The sequence below is a fragment of the Hipposideros armiger genome, unplaced genomic scaffold (genome assembly GCF_001890085.2).
Source record: "Hipposideros armiger isolate ML-2016 unplaced genomic scaffold, ASM189008v1 scaffold_543, whole genome shotgun sequence".
NCBI classification, from domain to species: Eukaryota; Metazoa; Chordata; class Mammalia; order Chiroptera; family Hipposideridae; genus Hipposideros; species Hipposideros armiger.
The window spans coordinates 617,652-624,647 of record NW_017731893.1 but is presented as its reverse complement, the minus strand read 5'-3'; positions in this window follow the sequence as shown (position 1 = coordinate 624,647).

Here is a 6,996-nt window from a genome sequence, read left to right as displayed (position 1 = left end):
GGGTGGCGTTAGGCCTGGCGAGCGGGCCTCAGCAGCGACGAGACGACGGAAAGGAGGCGGCCGGCAGAGCCCCTCCTCAGCCAGTGTTCACTTTGGCGCGGTGCGTGCGTGACCTCTGAACCCCGTAGCAGGCTCTTGTGTGGGACTAAGCTCCACCTGGTGGAGGGGAAGCGCAGAACCCCAGCAGCAGCCCGCGCGCTGGCCGGCGCAGGGCGTGTCCCGCTCAGTGCGCATGCTTCCAAGGACCTCAGGCTTGGACGGCGGGCGACGACTTGGATCGCGCCTGCGCGTCCTGCCCGCTGCCTGCTCTTTGTTTTACCTGCATCTCGCTGAATGGGCCCACTGCCACATCTGGGGTGCTGCCTTCTTCTGGCTCTTGCTTTCTGTGTGTGTTCCCACCTCTACTTGAGAATTTCTTTATTTGCTGTCTTTGTTCTTCTGAGCCATCTCGTGTACTCGTGGCTTTTGAAAAATGACTCCACTGGAAGAGAGATGCCATTTTTCCGGGGGAGAACCCCGCTGGGGACTAATCGGTAGCCACGATTCCCAAGCTGTGATTGGTCGAGCTCTCGGTTCCTGTGGAAATGCTAATGGTTCGACTCTGCCTATTTTTTTTTCTTGAAATAAAACTATTTATTGTTGTCTCACTGCGGATTCCCACCCACTTGTAAGAAATAATACAGGGCCATCCCTGTGTACTGTTTATCCACTGGGTAACATCTTGGAAAACTAATACAGTATCGCAACCAGGGTAAGGACCTCAATATATTCAATATACATGCCTTTTCCTCACTGCAAGGATCCCTCCCATTGCCCTTTCCTCACTACATTGCCTCCCTCCTGCCCCATTCCCTTAATGCCTGGCACCTGCCAAGCTGTTCCCCGTTTCCAGAATGCTGCCATGTTGGAAATTCTATAAAATGGAAATTGTATAGTATATAACCTTGGGGAGTTGATTTTCCCCCCTCAACACCATGCTCTGGCGATTCATCCAGGTTCTCTGGAGATTCATCTAGTATGTCCACTTTATAAACCCTCATAAGCCCTAACCACCTGTTTTCTGCATTAGTAAGTTTCCCAGTGGCATAGAGGTGTCATACTCTGTTCCCTTTTTATTTACTGAGCACTATTCTATGGTATGGGTGTACCACAGTCAGTTTAGCCATTTGCACTTGAAAAGGTCATTGGGGTTATCTCCAGTTTTTGGCTATTACAGGTTGCGCTGCTTTGAATATGCTCACATGTTTTTGTGAGAACACAGGTTTTCATTTCTTTGGGATAAGCCTAGAACTGTGATTGCTGGGTTGTATAATGGTTGAAAATGTAGTGCTTTAAGAAATGCCCAGACTGTTTTCCAGAGAGTCTCTTCCATTTTACATTCCCCCAGCAGTGTATGAATGGCCAATTTCCTTCTCTATAGATATGGATATACTGCATATGACCTTTCTGGTTGTATGACCCCTGGTCTTTTTCCTTGGACATGGATATATGCTTCAAGCTGTGTCATGCAGTCCTCCATCTTTATTCATAGATGTGAGCTTCTAGCCTGCACAGACTTAGCCTCTTACATACTTTCTCTATATTTCTATCCTTGAGTAGGGATGTGGTCTACCTACTGAATAAATCCTTATCTCCCTCTCTCTCTCCTTTGCTGGGGATGCAAACTTCCTGGACCTATAATTCCCCTTTAAGTCCCCCTTTAAAATGCACCATATGATAGTTATATTTATTAGTTATGAAGCCCTTGGTGTGAAATAGCTTATTTTGGAGCCACTGTAATTATTTTTACTTATGATACATAAATATAAAGTCATAAAAGCCATAAAAGAGCATGTATAAATATTATGAAGAATTGTGCTTGTCTATATATCAAAGGAAAATTCATATTCTTTCACCTTTACATACTTTATATTTCTTATATAAAATTTAAAAACACTGGATATAAATCAACTGGTTGTAATTTCATCTTTTACAAATTTATTAGTGAGGTCTTCAAAGTCTGTTAACTTCATAGAAAGACAAGTGTGGTTTATATTAGTTTAAAAATTTACTTTTGGACCCCTAAAATCAATTGTTTGTTTTTAATGCCAAGAAAGTAAATATAAATTATTTGATAGTGCATATAAAAATTACTTGAAATTATTATATGAAAACAAAGTGGTTTACTTGAATATTGCATTTTATAGGTAATGACTAAATAATGGAATTAAAATCAATTTAGAGTAACTTACATATAATCACTTTCTGTTAATACTCTGTCACTTCATGGACATGATACCCTTTCTCTGGGGAAGAATTTCCCACTTTCAGCATAAGATATAGGAAAAAAAAGTTTTAAACCAAGTTATGAAGATATCTTAAAGAGGCCCCTATACTTAAAACACACGTATGGATAACTAAAGAAGTATTGTATTTAAGTATGAGAAAATTATTATAGTGTTTATATGCCCAAATACTAATTCCAGGAAGTAATTTTTTTAAGCCTTGTACTTTATTTACTTTAGATTTTTATTAAAATATAGCTAACATACAATATTATAATTTCAGGTATACATCATAGTTATTCAACAGTACCCATCTGGAACTATACATAGCTATTACCATATTATTGATTATATTCTCCTCTGCTTTACTTTATATTCCCATGAGTACTGTGTAACAACTAATTTGTACTTCTTAATCCCTTCCCCTTTTCACCCACCCCCAAACCCCTCCATATCAAAATGTTCTCTGTATCTATGAGTTTTGTTTCTGTTTCATTTTTTTGTTTATTTTGTTCTTTAGATTCCACTTATAAGTGAAATCATGTAACATTTGTGTTTTGCGGTCTGACTTACTACACACAGCACAATACTCTCTAGGTCCATCCGTGTCAACACAGATGGCAAGATTTCATTCTTTTTTATGGGTAAGTAATATTCCATTGTGTGTGTGTGTGTGTGTGTGTGTGTGTGTGTGTGTGTGTGTATATATATATATATATATATCACCTCTACTTTTTTTTTTTAAGATTTTCATTGGGGAATTGGGGGAGGGAACAGCATTGGGGAATCGGAGAAGGGGAACAGACAAGTTGCTGTCCTTTTTGTTCTTCAGTCTAGTTATGGAGGCCGTTGCTTCACTGACCCATGTTGGTATTGTGATCATTGCGCTCTTCCTGGGTAAGGCAAATCGGTCGCCAGCCATTGTACGGCCACTCACAGTGGCTCACGGCAGCTCATGCTGGCTGCTGGCCTCTCACAGAAGCTTACGGCAGCCCACTGCAGCCTCATTGCAGCCTATGCTATCACCAGCGACTCACGGCAGCCCAGCTCCAGGTCGAGCTGTTGTTCACCATCTTAGCTGTAGAGGGCAGCATCACTGGCCCATGTGGGATCCAAACCGGTGGCCCTGCAGCTCAGTGCTTGTGCTCCCAAGCCAACTCTTAAACAACAAGCCACTTGGCCGGACCAATACCACCTCTTCTTTATCTATGCATCCATTCAGGGATACCCAGATTGCCTTCATATCTTGGCAATTGTAAATAATGCTGCAATGAATGTATAAATGAACATGTCCTCTCAAATTAGCGTTTGGGGTTTCTTTGGATAAACACCCAAAAGTGGGATTAGTGGGTCCTTCTTTGTCTTTTGTTTTATAGCCTTTGTTTCAAAGTCTATTTTGTCTGGTCTAAGTATTGATTCCCAGGCATTTTTTTTGTTTGTTTGTTTCTATTTTCATGAAATAACTTTTTCCATCCCTTTACTTTCAGCCTGAGTGTGTCTTTTGATCTGAAGTGAGTCTCTTGTAGGCAGCATATGTAAGGGTCTTGTTTTCTTATCCATTCAGCCACCCTATCTTCTGATTGGAGCATCTAATCCATTTACATTTAAAGTAATTGTTGATAGATATGTAGTTATTGCCATTTTATAATTCATATTTAATTTTATTTTTTTCATCTTAAGAAGTCCCTCTAAAATTCCTTGTAATACTGGTTTGTTGGGGATGAACTCCTTTAGCCTTTTCTTGTATGGGAAGCTCTTTATTTGTCCTTTGATTCTAAATGATAGCTTTGCTGGGTAAAATAATCTTGGTTGTAGGTGCTTGCTTTTCATCACTTTGAATATTTTCTGCCAATCCCTTCTGGCCTGTAAAGTTTCTGTTGAGAAATCAGCTGACCTTCTTATGGGGGCTCCCTTGTAGGTAACTTCCTGCTTTTCTCATGCTGCTTTTAAGGTTCTCTCTTTGTCTTTAAGCTTTGGTATCTTAATTTTGATGTGTCTTGATGTAGGCCTGTTTGGGTTCCTCTTGTTTGGGACTCTCTGCACTTCCTGAGCTTGTATATCTATTTCCTTCACAAGGCTAGGGAAGTTTTCCATCATTATTTCTTCAAATAGGTTTGCAATTTCGTGTTCTCTCTCTTCTCCTTCTGGTACCCCTGTAATGTGAATGTTGGTACACTTGATGTTGTCCAAGAGGTCCCTGAAACTGTCCTAATTTTTCTGAATTGTTTTTTCTTTTTTGGTCTGATTGGGTGTTTTCTGCTACCTTATTTTCTCAATTGCTGATTTGATTCTCTGCTTCATCTAATCTACCATTGATTCCCTGTCATGTATTCTTCATTTCCGTTTTCGTGTTCTTTATTTCTGACTTTTTCAATGTTCTGTATCTGCATTTTTATGTTTCCTATTACTTTGTTGAAGTTCTCCTTGAGATTATTGAGCATCCTTATAACCAATGTTTGGAATTCTGGGTCTGGTAGATTGCTTGTCTCCATTTTGTTTAGTTTTTTTTGTTTTGTTTTGTTTTCTGGGATCTTTGTTCTGTTCTTTTATTTGGGACATTTTTTTTGTCTTTCCATTTTGACTGCCTCTCTGTGTTTGTTTCTATCTATTAGATAGGGCTGCTATGTCTTCCAGCCTTAGTATAATAGTATGGCCTATGTACTGGGTTGTTGGAAAAGTCATGACATATTTTTTCTGTTTTTCATTGCAAAAATGTGTCATGACTTTTCCAACAACCCAATGTAGATGTGCTGTGAGGCTCAGTGGTGCAATATTCCTAGTCATCTGAGCTATGCACTCAGGTGTGTCTCTTGTGTGGGTTGTGTGTGCCCTCCTGTTGTAGCTGAGCCTTGGTTGTCGTTTGCATGTCGATGGGAGGGATTGACCCTTGGAATTATTAGTTGTGAAGACTGGCCATGACTACAATGGAGGAGTTGTGGCGTAGGGGCTAAACCTACAGAGCAGGATCTCCCTCAGCAGGGTTCTGGTGTCTACCCAATTGGCCCCTTAGGTGGTCATCCTGGGAGTTGGCTGGGTGATGCTCCAGCTTGTTTTGAAGCTGACCAGTGGGCACGCCAGCCCCAGGGCCACCTGGGAGGAGACCCGCTATAGGTCAAGTTCAGCCACAGCCTGTGCCCCACCTGGGGCAACCAGGCAGGAGCTACAAAGCAATCCACAGTTGGCAGCTGCCCATGTGGTGCTTAGAATTCCCTCAAGAGGCCAAGCCACAAATCAAGGCTGGCTGTTGTTAGTGCTGGGCTTAGGGCTGCTCATCCGGAAGTATGGGACATACTCAAGCCAGATGCTGCTTGTCTGGTTTCTGCGAACCTTTCAGAGACCCTGAGAAGGTCTGCAGCTTGAGCCAAGGCAGGTGGTTTATGTGAAAAAGCCACTTGAAGTGGATTGGGTGTGCTTGGAAGTTGAGTGGGGTGTGGTCTCAGAATCACCAGGGCATAGCGAATGAAAGGCATTAGCCAGCTTGATGGTGACTCAGATATGGTGGCTGCCTGCATCTGCATTTCGGGAAGAGGGAGGACTCAACCAAGAAACAATGGCTTTCACCAGCTCCTCCATCTGGGAGAAAGCTGCCCCTCCAGCCCTTACCCTATAACCAGACAACTCTGTTCTTCCCCATATGTCCCTGTTGTCTTTTGAATTGCTGCCCCAGTGCTGGAACTCAGAGCAAGTAAGTACGTTGTGAGTAAGTAAGTCCATGCACATGCCCTTTAAGAGGAGCACCTGGGACTCCAGCTGCCCTCTGTCACACTCAGCCACACTCTCCGCTGGTGTTCACAGAAGTTATGGGGATTTCTCTCCTCAGCCCTGGAACCCTAGCCTGAGGATGCACTGGGATCCCTCACTCCTCTGGGGGTGGACCTCTGTAGCTGAAATATCCCCCCCAAGTCTTAATGGTCACATTAAGGTGTGGGACCAGACCAGTCCGTGTCTCTGCCTCTCCTACCAGTCTCAAGGTGGCTTCTTCTGTATATCCGTAGTTGTAGGGCTTTGGTTCAGCAAGATTTCAGGTGATTTCATTGATGGTTGTTCTATAGTTTAGTTGTAATTTTGATGTGGTTATGAGAGAAGGTAGGCACAGTGTTTACCTACTCTGCTATCTTGACTGGAACTTTAGGAAATAAATTTTTAATTTAATAAAATTAGAGAAAAGAGATCAATTTCAATTTTTTTCTTGAGCTATATTCTTTTCAAAGATAAAAAGCTTGGCTCTTTCTTCAGACCATAAGCAAAATAAATACGGTCATTTAACCAGTTAAGTTTTTAAAAATTCTATCATCTACTTGTTTATTCACATTGATTTTTTTTATAATCAGTTAATTAACTGATTTGTATTTCCTTTTGTGATATAGAAATACAACCTTGAAAGACATTGCTTTGCATTGTATTCCCTGCTATAAGTATAGAAACATTTAAATTTAGGACAAGTAAATGTTAACACAGATAGGAAAACATGTGTACACTTACTTTAACTCATTTTACAATATGAACAGTTTTTCAACTGTTTTGTTTCTAATGACTAAAATTCTTTATCAATAATATAAAAATCTGAAGCATGTTCAAGTTAAAGTATTAAATTATCACATGGGCTTATTTTATAATATTTTTAGTGTTCTTTAAAATTACAAATACAGTAGATGACTTTAGAAACTTAGAGAAATATAAATAAATATTAAAAGTATTTTCTTTACTCCTACACATGCTCAAAAATTGTGGA